The sequence below is a fragment of the Battus philenor genome, unplaced genomic scaffold, assembly GCF_028537555.1.
Source record: "Battus philenor isolate CCGP_79_NKW_IND1 unplaced genomic scaffold, ilBatPhil1.0.hap1 SCAF_10, whole genome shotgun sequence".
Classification (NCBI taxonomy): domain Eukaryota; kingdom Metazoa; phylum Arthropoda; class Insecta; order Lepidoptera; family Papilionidae; genus Battus; species Battus philenor.
The window spans coordinates 10,413,720-10,428,813 of record NW_027181662.1 but is presented as its reverse complement, the minus strand read 5'-3'; the positions used below and the strand labels follow the sequence as shown (position 1 = coordinate 10,428,813).

The 15,094-nt window shown below is 34.6% G+C and overlaps 1 protein-coding gene across 5 annotated transcripts in view; it reads right to left on the bottom strand.

The window, feature by feature from the left end:
• Antp (Antennapedia) overlaps nt 1-15,094 on the bottom strand; it is a 221,922-nt gene that overhangs the window by 148,146 nt on the left and 58,682 nt on the right. For 3 of the 5 annotated variants that reach the window (XM_068765751.1, XM_068765825.1, XM_068765808.1), the window contains exon 1: nt 12,977-13,347. The exons of the other annotated variants lie outside the window; for them this stretch is intronic. The gene's annotated coding sequence lies outside the window, so the exon portion shown is untranslated. Of the gene's footprint in view, nt 1-12,976; nt 13,348-15,094 lie in introns of those variants that run through there. 5 annotated transcript variants of the gene reach the window in all.

Sequence of the window (15,094 nt, the reverse complement as noted above, 5' to 3'; positions counted from 1 at the left end):
AATTTTACTTATCTGCATATTATTTTGTCATGTTTTTTAATGAAAGTCAGTTTATATTTTCTTACTTTGTCAACAATGCTTTAAAATTACAGCCATTATATTTACTATAGGTCTATAATAAGAACAGTAACTAGCATTAAAAATGCCTCAATTAATAAGTAATTTAGGTCATTAAGGTTCACTATAAAATAATGTAGAGACAGATAATTAAAGGTCATTGTTAAGTTGAACACTTTCAGAGATTAATGTTAAGGGGACGAGGTGTGGGGTCAAATTGACCCTTTTTGTTAGTTATACCCATAAGTTCAAATAAGAGAATATCTACTGTAAATGCTAGTAACAAACTGAATATTGAAATTTTTGAATCCTTCACAACAAATTGGACAATTTAGTGTTCAAGAATAATTTCTCACAATAAATGCACATGTGAAAACTATTTCAAATAAGTCAAGAAAGTAACATAAATAGAGGAACATATACGAATGATTACGAAATTCATAACAGATCCTGAATATCAATTGTTTGCGGAGATCTTTATGTCTCACGGTACATAATAAATAAACCCGCAGTAATACAAACAGTCAACAGATTTTTATTGTTTATTTTTAATACGGCTGGGTATCTTTTCTTAAAATATTCATTAATGATTTTTAATGCTCAATGAGTTATTATTCGACTAGTAGTTAGTGTGACGGTTGACGGACAACAGTAAATGACGAAGTCGAGTTTCGACTTTTGTGTTCTTGGAGCTTCTTTCAGCGGTAAACTTCTTTTTTTTTCAACCATCTCGGGTTCCATGGTGACTGAATATAAAGTCAGTAACTACCCACGCGGAAAACACAAAAACGAGTTTAAAACTGCATTTGATCGGCGTTATCTGTGATTACTAAGGCAGTGAATTTCCGTCAAAAAAACCTGTAGCTCGGAGACATAACATATGATAACTTTAAATTAAAAACTATCACTAAAATTTGTCATCGACTTTGTAAATGATCCGTACCGGATGTTTATCTGCTGGAGTTATTGTACATTATATGGGAACAATTACACGACCATTTATCACGGAGATCCCGCGCCGGTGTCCAACCCTCCGGCACCGACAACCCTTTCCAGTTTGAATTACACCCGTTTTAGGCGGCGTTCTAGCGCCGAACTCACAACTTTACACTTGATTAGCTACGGTGACTTTGAAAAGTGGATTGTATGTGACTTTGGAGATATTCTCTCATGATTTACGTACTCTTATGTTACCATATTAAAATTCTTTCGCTTTTTTTTAATACGTAAGAACTTCATGTGATAAATGTATATATTTTATACGGAATATTTATCTTACCATACAAATTATAATCATTGGTATCTTAATTTAAAATCAACGGACTTTTTAGAAGTTGTCAAACGATGAAACGATAAAATATTGTAACCGAAGTGCATTATTTACTCTTTATTGTAGATGAAATAAATAAAAACTGCAGTTACAAATAGTCCTATCGCAAGCGGCGATTTCTCCTAAACATCATCATTAACATCAATACAGCCTAAAAGAGCTAGGAAGCCTCCTTTATAAATTTCTCATTGTGCAGGTTGGAGGCGGTTTGCATCCAGCTTCTTCCGATGACCAAGGTTGTATGTTCACCTTGCTGGTGAACGTCATACGCTTCGCTTGGCAGCCTGTAGTCTAAACTGCAGAACCTTAAAGCCCTAATACCAATCGCTGAACTAAAATAACAGTTCGTGATTATAATGTAATGAAGTGAAGATTAAAAAAAAACAAAAAACCTTATTAGGTAGGTCGTTATTATTGAAACTCTAAAAGTAATATTTTTGTACATGACCGCTAACGGTTAGACGTGGAAATATTTGAAGGCCGCGATATAATGCATAAACAATAGAGCGTTAATAATTAATTAACAAAGCATGTAGGTCTCAACAGGAGATTAGTTACGCAGACGTTCATAACGGCGTTTTAAGAGACGACGTAAGCGCTAGCGCGGCGATGCGGGCATAAATAATTTTGGCGGGAACAAATGAGCCAGCTGATTAATGATTTACGTAGCCAATTCCGCGCTGTCCAGGAGGGAGAGCGACTGTATATAATGTAACACGTGTACACGAGCCGTTGTGGAAGGACTCTGTCCGTTTGTTTACATAATAACATTTGTTTATATGGATAAAATTCGTCTACACAGAATTTCTTTACCAAAGTATTTTAGAAATGATAACGTATGGAACACAAATGTAATCCTCATTGCAGTTCTTATCAGCAAGGTCCTAAACGACCCATAATATGCTTGGAATATCTTTACGAGATTGAAACAAGAAAGAAGAGATCTGTAGAAAGTAACTCGCCTAGCCCAGCGGATTAGCAAGTTGAAGTGATATTGAGCAGGCCACATAGTACACAGAACAGATGGCTGCTAAGGCCTTAAGGTTTTGGAGTGGACACCGAAAACCGGCAAACGCAGCGTGGAACATCCACTCACAAGGACGGCAGACGACCTGGATAACGTCAACGTACGACACTGGATGCTAGCCGCTTCTAGCCGGCTTTATTGAAAATCTATAGGAAGACCTTTGTTCATTAATGGACGTTCTTTATACTAAAATGACGATGATTTTGGCAAACTTCACACTACATGGTTTTATAAAAAATTTAGCAATTTAGCCTGAAAATTTTAAATTCTCTACATAACATGCTTTATTTTTATATAACCTATTGTTGAAAAATTAGCCTTTTTTACAACCCTTTTTTTATTGTTATATAGGTAAATACCTATTTGATTGGATTAAAATGATACTGGTTATTATAAAAAAAAATGTTAAGGAGATAAAAAATTGTATAAAAAGTTCTTAAATTGCCTGCGTATTTTATCGAGAATGCATCAACATCAGACTAGACTCCCTTGAGGGCTCACTTTAGAGGGACCGCAGAGCGTAGAGGTTTTAGCATGATTTATGGGTTTATTATCCATGTTATTTTCAAATAGTTTTACTTTTTTGTTATATGCTTTATCGAAAGATGCTTTGTCCTCGCAGAGTAATAGAATCTTATGTAGTGAAATTTGTAGACTTCAACAAGCCAAAACAGGTTTTATATGTTTACATTGAGAGAAAGATTATATGAATTTAGTTTTCGAGGTATCATTTGTTCAAAACGGTACAAAAGTTGTAATTTGATAATCGCGTAGGAGTCCAACAATATTCTAAGCTACATCATAAGATTTACTCGCCGGATAAAACTGCCTCCATTTAGCATCGCCGGCCGATATCACAATACCGACTGCCAGCCGATTTAAATTTATTTCGGACGTCGGTAACTTCCAATTTAAACCTCTTAATCCTCTATGATGTATGTCGGTATTCGGCGGGATTAAAAGTTCCACGGAAAATAACAGGGAAAACCTTTTCCGGGGCCGGATTGACCCGGGCAGAAGCGGGATTAGGCGGCCGGGATTGGATATACATAAATCTGGGGTAAGGCTTTAGGTCGGACGCAATTAAGCCTCAAGCGCTGATATGTCATTTGTGACGAGCGGCGGGCGGGGCTCCGATACTAATCGCACGCTGCCCTAAGCGCGGCTTCGCTTAATTTCAATATTAAAATTCGGTGTCCGCGCTCAATGGCCGCCGCCATGCTCGCGCCCGTAAATTATTCAATTTCATTGTAATAAAACAAGCGTGACCGGCGTTACGGCGCGAAAACTTTTCAGCAATTACGGTCGGAATATAACAAAAAGCGCGTATCGATCGGCGCCGCCTCCGACGCACTCGTATATCATGCGTCAGCTTGCGAGGAAGGGTTGGTCGCGAGTGCACCATGACTTATAGTTTATATTAATACGCTTCGAACACGGGAATCCAATCCCACCATTAATTAATTAAGACGAGAAAGACTTTCAATTCACCTTTATTCAATTATACAAGAGTATATACCCGGTAAAGCATTCCAGTGACGACTTACGGTTTTAAAAGTGAATTAAAGACGATAGCGATTTCAACTACTATAGTATACACTGGTTTAAAAAACTAGATTTAAGTAAACGTATAAAAGGTTACAAAGAGATTAAGCTTCATTTTGTTAATCGTAGTCGCTAAAACAGTACGTACATCAGAACATTTTCAACAGGCCATCAAGTCGTTGTTTTCAATACCAATATTAGCTTAGGACTATTTTTCGATAATTATGCTATTGCATCTATTTTTGAAAACAAGTTTTTTTTTAAATAAAAGGACTGCAATGAGAATGTGTATAACATTTAACTTTAGGCGGTACAAAAAAAGCAATGTAAATTAGAAAATTTTCAATAGGCTAGCAAATTGTCCTTGCCAAACCAATATCAACTTCATGCTATTTTTTGACATTTTGACTACTATGAATAATTTATAAACCAATTTTTTGTATAAAAAAAGAACAAGAGGACTCTAAATATTATACTCTTAGTCACTAAAAAATTAAACTGCTTGGATTATATATTTTTTTTTAATATTACTACAATACTTACCATTTAGCGTATCTGCTATTAGCTCTATAGAGTTATATGAAAAAGCTTAATAAATTTAATTCAAATGTGCTATATGCTAATAGCGTGTAGTATAAAAATTAATAAAGCATTGATATGTTCACTACTCTATGAGGAATGGCATATAATGGCATGCAAGACATAGATATGGCGTTTGTTTTGATTACACTATGAATATAGAAGCGAGTTTTTATTTTAAAATAAATCTTGCGAAACGGCTTCATACACAGACTTGTAGTATTTGTCATCTTTTTAATTTATTTTAAGTGTAAGATTAATTTTTTGTGTATTGGTTTCATTGTAAGATTACAAGAACTTTAAGTTCGTCTGTCTGCCCGTGGTCTCAACTGCAGAAACTTAAAGGTCCAATGGGCATCTGGTCTGCAATCTATAAAGCCTTTACCTTGCCTGTTCGCTGGGCTATGTTAAACTACTTTTGTTGCTTATTTCCTCATTCCTAATTTGGTTTTGTTTTGATATTATATTGTTTGTATAAATATATATATATATATATATATATATATATGTGTATATATATATATATATATATATATATATATATATATATATATATATATATTGAAGGATATTTTGTACATAAATAATACAAATAATTGCGAGGAACGAAATATTGCTAATGTTATTTATATGTTAATTATGGAAATTAATTATTAAACACTATATATGGTGAAATAATAGAATATTACCACTTTATGTTATGAAAGCTTCATAAGACTTCCTTTACATCGTCGAAGAAATAGAAATGGTAAAAAAGTGAATGAACGTAGCGGCCGCTCGATGTAACACACCCATAAATGACTGATTTATTGCTCTTTAATTACGGCAATTAGTTACGCCTCCGGTGTTATATTTTCCATTGACACGTAGGCAAAGGCCCTTTATACAAAGCGAAAAACTCTACACCTACATCGTTGCATGCTGATCGATCGTTATTACAATGTTCAACAGTTAACACTTTACGCCGGCTACATAATGCATCAACATCCACGACGTTTCATCTTTAAATGGAACAGACGCATTCTCTACTTTAGCTTGTTGTTTAAAGGAAATGTGTTATCGTAACATTGCAAACATAATTGAATAATTTACATTCACTATTTAATATCTTTGAATAAAATCCATGTAATTAATTTTAATCGCATATCTTTCGTTGTTTTTACATTATAAAATTGTTTTAATAATTTAGCATCTTATAAACGTTTAATTTAAAAAAAATGTGAAACGTTGTTTTATATATTCGTCATCAATTCAGCCATAGAACGTCCATAGTTGGACATAGGCTTCCCCCAAAGATTTCCAAGAGAGCCTGCTGGAAGTGGCCTGCATCCACCGTTCTAAGACGACCGTAGCAAGGTCATCTCTCCTTCTTATGGGTGGACGCATTTACTTGTCTGTGGTCATTACTCTCGAACCTTAAGGTTTCAGTGTTCATCTGTTCTGCACGGTGTGTCCACTTTAGAGCTAAGTAGACAGATGAACTTGTTAAGGACGTCGAAAAATGTTTAATGCAAGCCGCTTCGAACGAGGAAATCTTTGGGGATTGTTTGTTTTCCAACAGTAGATGTTTACGGCTAAAATGATGATGATGATAAATTAAAATAATAAACAATTAAAATAAAACAGAAAATATTAACTAAAATATTAATTTATTACTTTTGCAAATTCTATTTTGTTGTTAATACAATTAGAATGTATTCTACACTTTTTTTGTCCGGATGTAAGCGGCCATTAAAATTAGGGTTGGGCCACAAAACGCGCGGGCAGGGCTGCGTTGCGGCGCGCCCATGCCTCCACTCCGGCACAGAAAAAAAACTCGAAAATATACAATGAATAACTGCCGGGTACCATTGCCGATGAGATGAAAGATTTCTCAATGTCCGAATGTTGTTCTTGTTACATGTAACTTAATATTAACCAGTCGATTTGATTTTATTTTGCGGTAATACACGAGATGATCGCAGCGTGCGCTTGATAAAATAAGGGCTGCGTTCATATTTAGCTTTTTTAAAATAAATATTTGTCTTAAAAAATTCGAAAATTATGATATTTTTTTTCTGTTTTAAATGGCTGTGTTTAAGTTGCGAATTATTTAGAAGAATCATCGTCATGATCCTATTAATTCATAGACACCCACCGCCATGTATAGGCCTCCCCCAAAAATGGTCGTGATGACCGGGTCCATCTACTGTATAAGAATATAACAGAAAATATTTAGATTTATAATGAAAAATATAATGGAGGACGTGATCATAGTGGTTTTTTTTTTTAAATTATGATCCTTTCTTTTAGTGAAAATAATAATAAAATCTTTCCCGATAAGCCAGGTCGGCGCGAGGTTGGTAGACTACCATTCTGTAATCGAAATAACGAAAGATACTGTCACACATAAATCAACGGAGCGCAAAAGATGTAGGAAAGAGTGGCAACAGATACAAAGAAATGGAAAAGGTTGGAGAAGGCCTTTGCCAACCGGCAAACAGACATGTTAGAAAACAACATAGCGACTGCATACTTTGCAGTCGCTATGTTGTACATATAAGTAGTGTATAAGTTGTATTGATAAGTAGTGCCAACAAAATGCAAAACAGTACATGTAAATACAAAACAATGAAAAAATTAGATAAATAGCGATTTTAATGACAGGCAACCATGTGCTAGGTTAATACAAAAAAAATATTATTTAAAACCAACAATGATATCATACCAAATGTATATGCTTAGCATAAGTAAATATTGCCATATAATTAACTGTTATTTATTTAGTTACGAGTTATTTATTTATCATTAAGCTGTTCGAAAATGTGTCATTTGAAAATAAGGAACGTCTGACAGACGAACGATGGTAGACAAGATATAATGAAATGCAATATTATTTTTACCCAGAATCTGGGTGTTACAAAATTATAAACGTGAAGAACCGGCATACAACAAAAGTCCACTTAATAACTGGTAAAATTAAAAAGCGATTTGGTAACCGTTACTAATTTGGAGGAGCCGAGCTCTCAATTTAGGGGCGCGGCCGCCTCGGGGGGAGAGGGCAGGGGGCCTAATCTAAAAGCTGTCAGTCGGCGCGCAGCTGCGCCCGCTTTGTATGTACACACCCTTATGTTCGTAAATAGACGCTCGCATCTCCAGCGCCGGTAACGCGTTGAAGATTTTTTATCAATCGAACAGCAACTTTGAGTCTTTTAATTTTTATTTAAGTAATTTCCTTTTAATCACATTATTCTAATTATTATATTTAAATTAATAAAAACGATGCAACTATTTTGGTCTCAAAATTTTTAACCGTTTCAATGAATATTTTATCATAGTTTTAATTTTATAAATTTTGATTGAGAAATAAACAATAAAACAAATTTTATCAAATGGCTTGAATGGTTATAACGGTGTAGATAATATTATTCATCACGTTGTCATTTATGTACATAAGCTAATACCTGTTAATAAAATCTGTCGGTCTCGCAATTATAAGTAACACTTTTAAAAAAACCTGGATGGACTTGTAAATGATCTAAAATATAAATTAACTATAAATACGGGTATATCTAAAATCAAGTAACAACATCATTTAATTAACTCGTAATAGTTTTAATGAGATCTTAGCACAAATTTATTTCAAATAATTTAGATATCGATCTCGTCTTTCGGATCGGCCATTGACCGGTGAATCATGTGAAATTGAATTTTACAATTTTTTTTAAGTAATTTTTGAAGAAAAAAAGAAGAAGAAAAATTCGATATTAATTTTAAATAGTTAAGTACGTTATTTTTAATAGTATAATTGATAGCGCCTTCTTAACAGCGCTGTAAATTAGAGGACACAGTCGAAGCGTCACGTTAATTAATTGACCGAGGCATCATTCTGATTTAGTTACAGATTCCGTAAAGTACAGAAACCGTTAGCGGCCCACCTCATTAGCTGATAAATTCGGAATGGGAAAGCGAAATTTATATACGCCGAGAAAAGAAAAATACATAACTCACTGCCTACTCGCACGCGGGACAGAATTTAATCTATCTGAACACCACCTAATTCTTCCTCGCCTACGCGTCTCTAAATTTGAAATTCGAATGCGGCAATATCAACAGACTGGTTGGTTGTCTTTACGGAAAAGTATCAAGCGTAGAGGTTACACAATTAGCATAAGACGTATTCGATTCTACCATTTGTGGTGGCACTAATTTGTTCGTCTTGTTTATGGCATTATGTTTTTACATCCGCCTATCAATTGGCTATATTTCCTTAGATTTTACTGCCGAATACAATCGTAAACTCCTCTGTCTTAGGTCGATGGTGTCAAATGGCATTTTGTGTGTTATAATAGAGACTTCGTTGTATATTTATCTACTTATTGAGTTTAATCTGATGTAAATATCGTCTCAATTTCAATTCAGACAAATCTCTATTAAAGAAAACCTTTCTATTACATTGTGATAATCGCATTCAAGTTCACTTACATCATATCGTTTATTAACTTAAATATTTCGTTACATTATATTTGGAGAATTAACTGAACATTATTGATGTAACATATAGGTTAAAATTTTACTCAATTTTAAAGAACAGATATCATTTGTGTTAAAATAATGCACAAATGACGTTTTTACAACATATTTGACTTTGTGGCTAGATCATTACATATTTATACAAACAAAGAGATAAACCGATAAAGTTAATAAATGTTTTAAGATTAGGGTAGGTTCAACAGTTCAGTGTTTCACCTGGTGTCTTGGCGCAAAAGTCCAGCGAAGCTCATATAAATTGCTCTTCAAACATAAATTCAAAACAGACAAGTCTCTAAATGCATCATCATCATAAATATATCAGCCGATAGAAGCCTTCTCAAAGACATAGGCCGTACCCAAAGATTGCCACGATAACGCAGTCTCATGGTGCCCGTAGCCAACGACCTTCTGCAACCTTAGCTATGTCGTTAGTCTTCCCAATGGAGGGCATACCTATACCGCATCTGCCGGCTTCTAGCTGCGACTTGAGAACTGATTTAAGTTAGTTAGTTATTATACATGATTTAATTTAGAATTAAACAAGAGGGAATATTGTTGTGCAATATTTAAGCTGTTATTCAAAATGGTTACAATCCGCGTTCATAAGGTCCGCGTTCCGAAGAGATTTTCAACAAAACCTAATTCAGGGACCGGTTGGGAGCGTCTCGTTCGACGCGAGGGACAATTTATAAATTTAAAATAAACCGATTATGCAAAATAAGTCTTGTGCACGTTGATAAATAAAACTGGCGAATATCCCTATGCAAATGAGCGGCCGCGTCCGTCGTGCCAACAGCGTGTCGCGCTTTACGTACTATTAGCTAAATATACTATTTCGGAATTTTTATGTTCGGCATGTGATTTAAAGGTCCACATAATCCATTACCTGTGTAACATATTACGCAATGATTAATTAAACTAATTCATTAGAAACCTTTCGTAAAGTGATTGGAATTTGATTTGCCACTTCGGTAATATAAAAAAACCATTAACACTTCCGACGTGACGCAAATAAATGCCGGGCATTAAATGTTGCATTAAATAGCGCAAGATATCATGTAAACTATGTAATTCAACGACTTTAAAATTATCTGTATGAAATGTATGCACAGTTCATAAGAATACGATTCGTTTTTTCTAACATCAAATAATTACGAACATCTTGCAAACTACATCTGTTTTGTCAACGTCTGAATGTATAAATGAATATACAGTATGCGATTTTTAATAGGTTAGCAAAGAATTTTAAGCTTTATATTCTGGTACTATATCACTAGTGTATAATTGTTTTGAAAATGTATTTTAATGATTTTTAGTCCAATGTCATTTAATATTTTAGTAAATACCAAGAACGAAATCCCATTTGATGACAAATATTTCGTATTATATAATGGTAAATTCGTATTTTTATTACAAAATACTAATTTGATGTATATCTTTTTAAATCGAAATATTTTAAACTGAACATGTGGCGGGGTGCGTAAAAAGTAGAAAGTGGCCGTCTTAAGTGACCGCTGTTCGAAAAAGAGCGTTTAAAAACAATTGCGTAACGCGTTCGAAGGGATGGAGAAATTTCATTAGGTTCGCATGCGGCGTCCAGTTTTTGTCGGTCAAAGTCTTTACCCGATCGACGTTTCAATAGAGGCTAAAAAATGAACAATAGAAAAAGAAGCAAGGCAAGGCTACAGCGGAAGGCCGGAGCCAAATGAAAGAACTTTGTAAAAAACTTTGACACATTTTTAAAGACATCGGGCGCAATGCTCGTCGGTGCAGACCGCTCGTAAATTTCGTGCAGTGTCGGAATGAAAAAGGGGACATCATTGTTGAAAGTTTTTGAACGCACTGTGATTTCGGACGTTAAACCGCGCCGTGAATATGTTTAATGATAATAACTCACATCGGCGCGACCGTAAACCACCCTCGCGGTCCTATGCACCCATACTACCGCACAAAAGTCCATTGCTTAACTATTATATACAGGGTCGCAGATTATAACTGCAACAACATTAAAAGACATCATCAAAACTGTCACTAATAAGTCAATAAATGAATGCTCTCACTCCGCTAAACACCTAGCTACAAACATAGCGAGAACAGTAGGGGCATCAGAACAGATCGATGTATGACCACGACCACTCTGACCAGAATACGCGAATGAAAAGATTTTAGGTATAAATTCTTTAAGATTTGAATTTATAACTCAATAGCAAAAGCTTTTACACCTATTCCAATAAACCTCAAAATATCACTCTGAGTGATATTATTATCATTTATTTCTTCCATTTGAATGTGACAGGCAAAAGACTTCTGCAAATTTTGCAGAGATTAATTAATAGAGGAACAATAAATAGTAACATATACTAATCCTTTTACTTACTCAGTTATCATTACGTTATTTATTATTTCTCATTTTGATGTTTTAATTTTCGATATGGTGTATGGTGCATACATTATTGGACAGCGAATGAGCTACATATCGGTGGATATGTAGATACTGAAGCTTTTACAACTAAAATTAATCATTACATTACATTTACATTATTGATATTATCTCGTCCTATCAACTATACTCTTGGTACATTACTTGAAGAACTCTTTTTTAAATTCATTATAACTACTTTATAAATTTTATTAGAAAATTTTTCATATAAACTCAATAATAAGGCAAATAGAATCAAAATACAGAACAATCATTTAACCCATTACATAAAGAATATATATCTAATTAATTAAATGAGTGTGATTTATTGTTTATTTCTTTAATCTCCTAAATTAAAAGGAAAAGAAACGATATAACTTACGACAAAAGCTTTTAAGTTATCATCGGAACGTTCAATTCAAGGTTCCGTTCAATCTTCCCACTAAGGAATATTTACTGGGACGCTTTTTTGACTAAGCTCGAGATTGTTGCGTGATTCCTTTAAGCAATCAGATGTTATTGCAAGCTCGACGGCTCCCCTATATATTTCCGGCGCGGATAACAGAAAAAGTGGGCTCCTTTCCACTCAGGCGCGATAAGAATTTCATTTCCTCGCAACTGAGAAAGCCCTCGCTATCTGAGGAAGCGGCTGACAAAAATACCTAAGTGATAAAAGCACTGAATTCAGTTCAGGTGCAGGGGAACGTGTCGCGGTTTATTATTTGCGACTCCCGTGTGTTCGCTCAAATGATTCGCCACGAAATAGATTAAATATTGCAAGTTTCTGTAAATTAATATCATAACTAATTGATAAGCAAATTTGAAAACAACTAAAAAAGTTCGTCTTTATGAGTAATAATGGAGTACAAATTTTAATATTTACGTTACATAAATAAAAAATATTAAATCGTCATCCTATTCACAGAAATTGAAAAAGAAACCAACATTTATTTTGATTGTATTAATTCTAAAAGATATATGAAAATTTTGTCGTGTTTTTTCAGATATAAATCAAGATTGCTGCCCTAATTTCGTCTTTCTGGCCATTGAAAAAGAGAATACAATCTAATGAATGAGTAAACCGTTTGATTTTTCGCTCCGCTACAAAAATTCCGGATGACATCTTTTATCTTGATACATTTCAAGCCGATCTTTTGAGGGTCGAGTCAGCCACGAAAACCTTATTTTTATTTTAGGGTTTAAATCTTTAAAGAAATATTTGAAAATTTTATTGATCATCTTACAACATTAAGAAAAAAGCGCGCGAAAATTTTGTGCCAATGCTTATGACTTGCAACTGTTCTATTATTGGAAAAATATTTTTAATTAGCTCTGTTTATGATATTAATAATTAAAAATAAAACTGTTTTAAGTGTTAGGAAAAAAATAAAGTTAAATAATTTAAAGGATTAAAATAGCTACATGCACTCGATATCAATTTGGTTTAAGCCTCCTAGTTTAAAATTTATTTTCAATAAAATTATTTCAAATGTAAATGAGTACTTACGATTAATTAAATCCTTGCGAATTGATCATAAAATCACTGAATAGAAACAAAGGTGTCACTCGCACAAAAGGTGTTTCCAAGAAGCACTCAAGCACAAATTCCTCATACGTCCCTTTAAGTTTCTAATTGGATCACTGGGTACGGAACAGTAATTACACGCAAAGTAAACTTCGACCGCGACCACCTCGCCGATACGTTTAGCCTATACAAATCCTTATTTACAACTGACACTGTTGTCCATACTATACGAGAGTTGTGTTCGGAGCACACCTAGCGAAGGACGCGTCTACGGCGACCCGACAAAAACCTAACCTGCAATAAACGAGATATCGGAATTAATTTTTTTTCCTCGATAAACAGTACTCGGCGACCCTAGCACACAATCGCGACTGTACAAAAAAAGTGACGAGGTAGGGGAAATTTTCGTAAGCCATTAGACTACACAAAAGTTTGACACGAGTGTTGCGCTTGGGCAAAGTCTATTTTAGTGTGACGCGACGGCGATAGGCCGGGGACGTCTAATCGGCGCGGGTGCGACAGAGACGGCTAGACGAATGTGTGTCGCATTTAAATAAAGTTTAGGGGACCAGAGCGTCGTGGCCACGGGACGTCGAGTAGGTGGATATATTTCGTTCCGCGCTCGCTTCCAAATCGAATGCGATGAGTAATAATATTTAAAAAGCGAGATTTGTTACCTGTCGGCCGTCGGGAGATAATGCACCGCGTTTTTTGGACGAAAAATACAATTTACTAGTACCGATCGTAAATCATCCTGTCAAAGGAACAGCTATTTCCTTCGCTACAGGTTGTACAATTATATTTCGCTCCGAAAAGTAATTTTGACTAATAATATTATTTTTAGTGGTAACTGAGGTCCAAAAGCTGTACAAGCAAAGCTGTAAAAAAATTAACTATACATGAAAATCGATGATTGAAAACCTTTTATCACTACGATATGCTTATTAGAACTTTCATTGTAATCTTTTCTAAGAAACATTTAACTAGGACCATAACTATGAAAGAGAATTTTAATTTTGACTTTTATTGATTACTAATTACAGTTTTAGGTAATTGTAGTAGTCTGAAAAATAACAAACTTTTAAAATGATGACCTGCCCTAAGCTTCAATTACTAAAGCTCCAACCCGGCGTTCCGTTAGTACTATTTCTGGTAGGAAAATTGCACAGAGCGAAGAAATTGTCGGTCGCTTTCAGAATTGCGGGCCGGCCGATCGGAACCCGAACACTACAAATTACAGAACCGGCTACAAGTCGTCTCGATTTTAAAATTACTGTGAGATCCAACCACCGAGAGTTCGTGCTAATGAAGACGTTAACTTTAATCGAATCTGATCGCACAGTGTTATGATGTGTGTATTGATTTTTACGAGAGTATAATTCTATTACTGCACAATCAATCAAGGGTGTTACTTGCCAGTTTATAATGTTGGTACATTTACCTCACCATAATACCAAAACAACCAAATTTATAACCATTAAACAAAACAACCATCAGAAGAGATATACTTCACGGAATCTAAGACAATACAATATACAATGCAAGGACACTGTTTCTCCTAATAATAGTGGTTATAACATGATGTTAGTGAACAGAAATCTAAAGCCTCTATCTAAAGCCCTAATAGCTAAGCAGTAGTAGCCCTGTGGTAGAGGACTGAGACTTGCGTTACTTGCATTATAAACTTTAAAATTACTTACTTGAATTATATAGATTCGCTATTGATCACAGACAAGTTCCAAAGGATAGCCCGTAATATTTTTTGTGATAATACTACACTGCAATCGCCAATCCACCAGCGAAACATTGCGATTATGGTGTTTCCCCATTGATATCTTTGGGGATGGCCTATCCCTTGTAGTGGGCGTCTATGAGCAGAAACGAAGATGAATCCAGGACTAGCATCTTACACGAGAATTGTAATTGAGGGCTGTGGTAAATAACAAAAACGTCGGGTCTTGAATTTATTTTTCAAATATTTAAAATACCATGATGAAAGCTCAACATACTCCGTAAGGATGAAAATTGAAATTCTTTTGAATTTTTCTCTCAGTAAACTTAAATTGTTTTCAAATATATCGGATCGTGTACATATCGTGC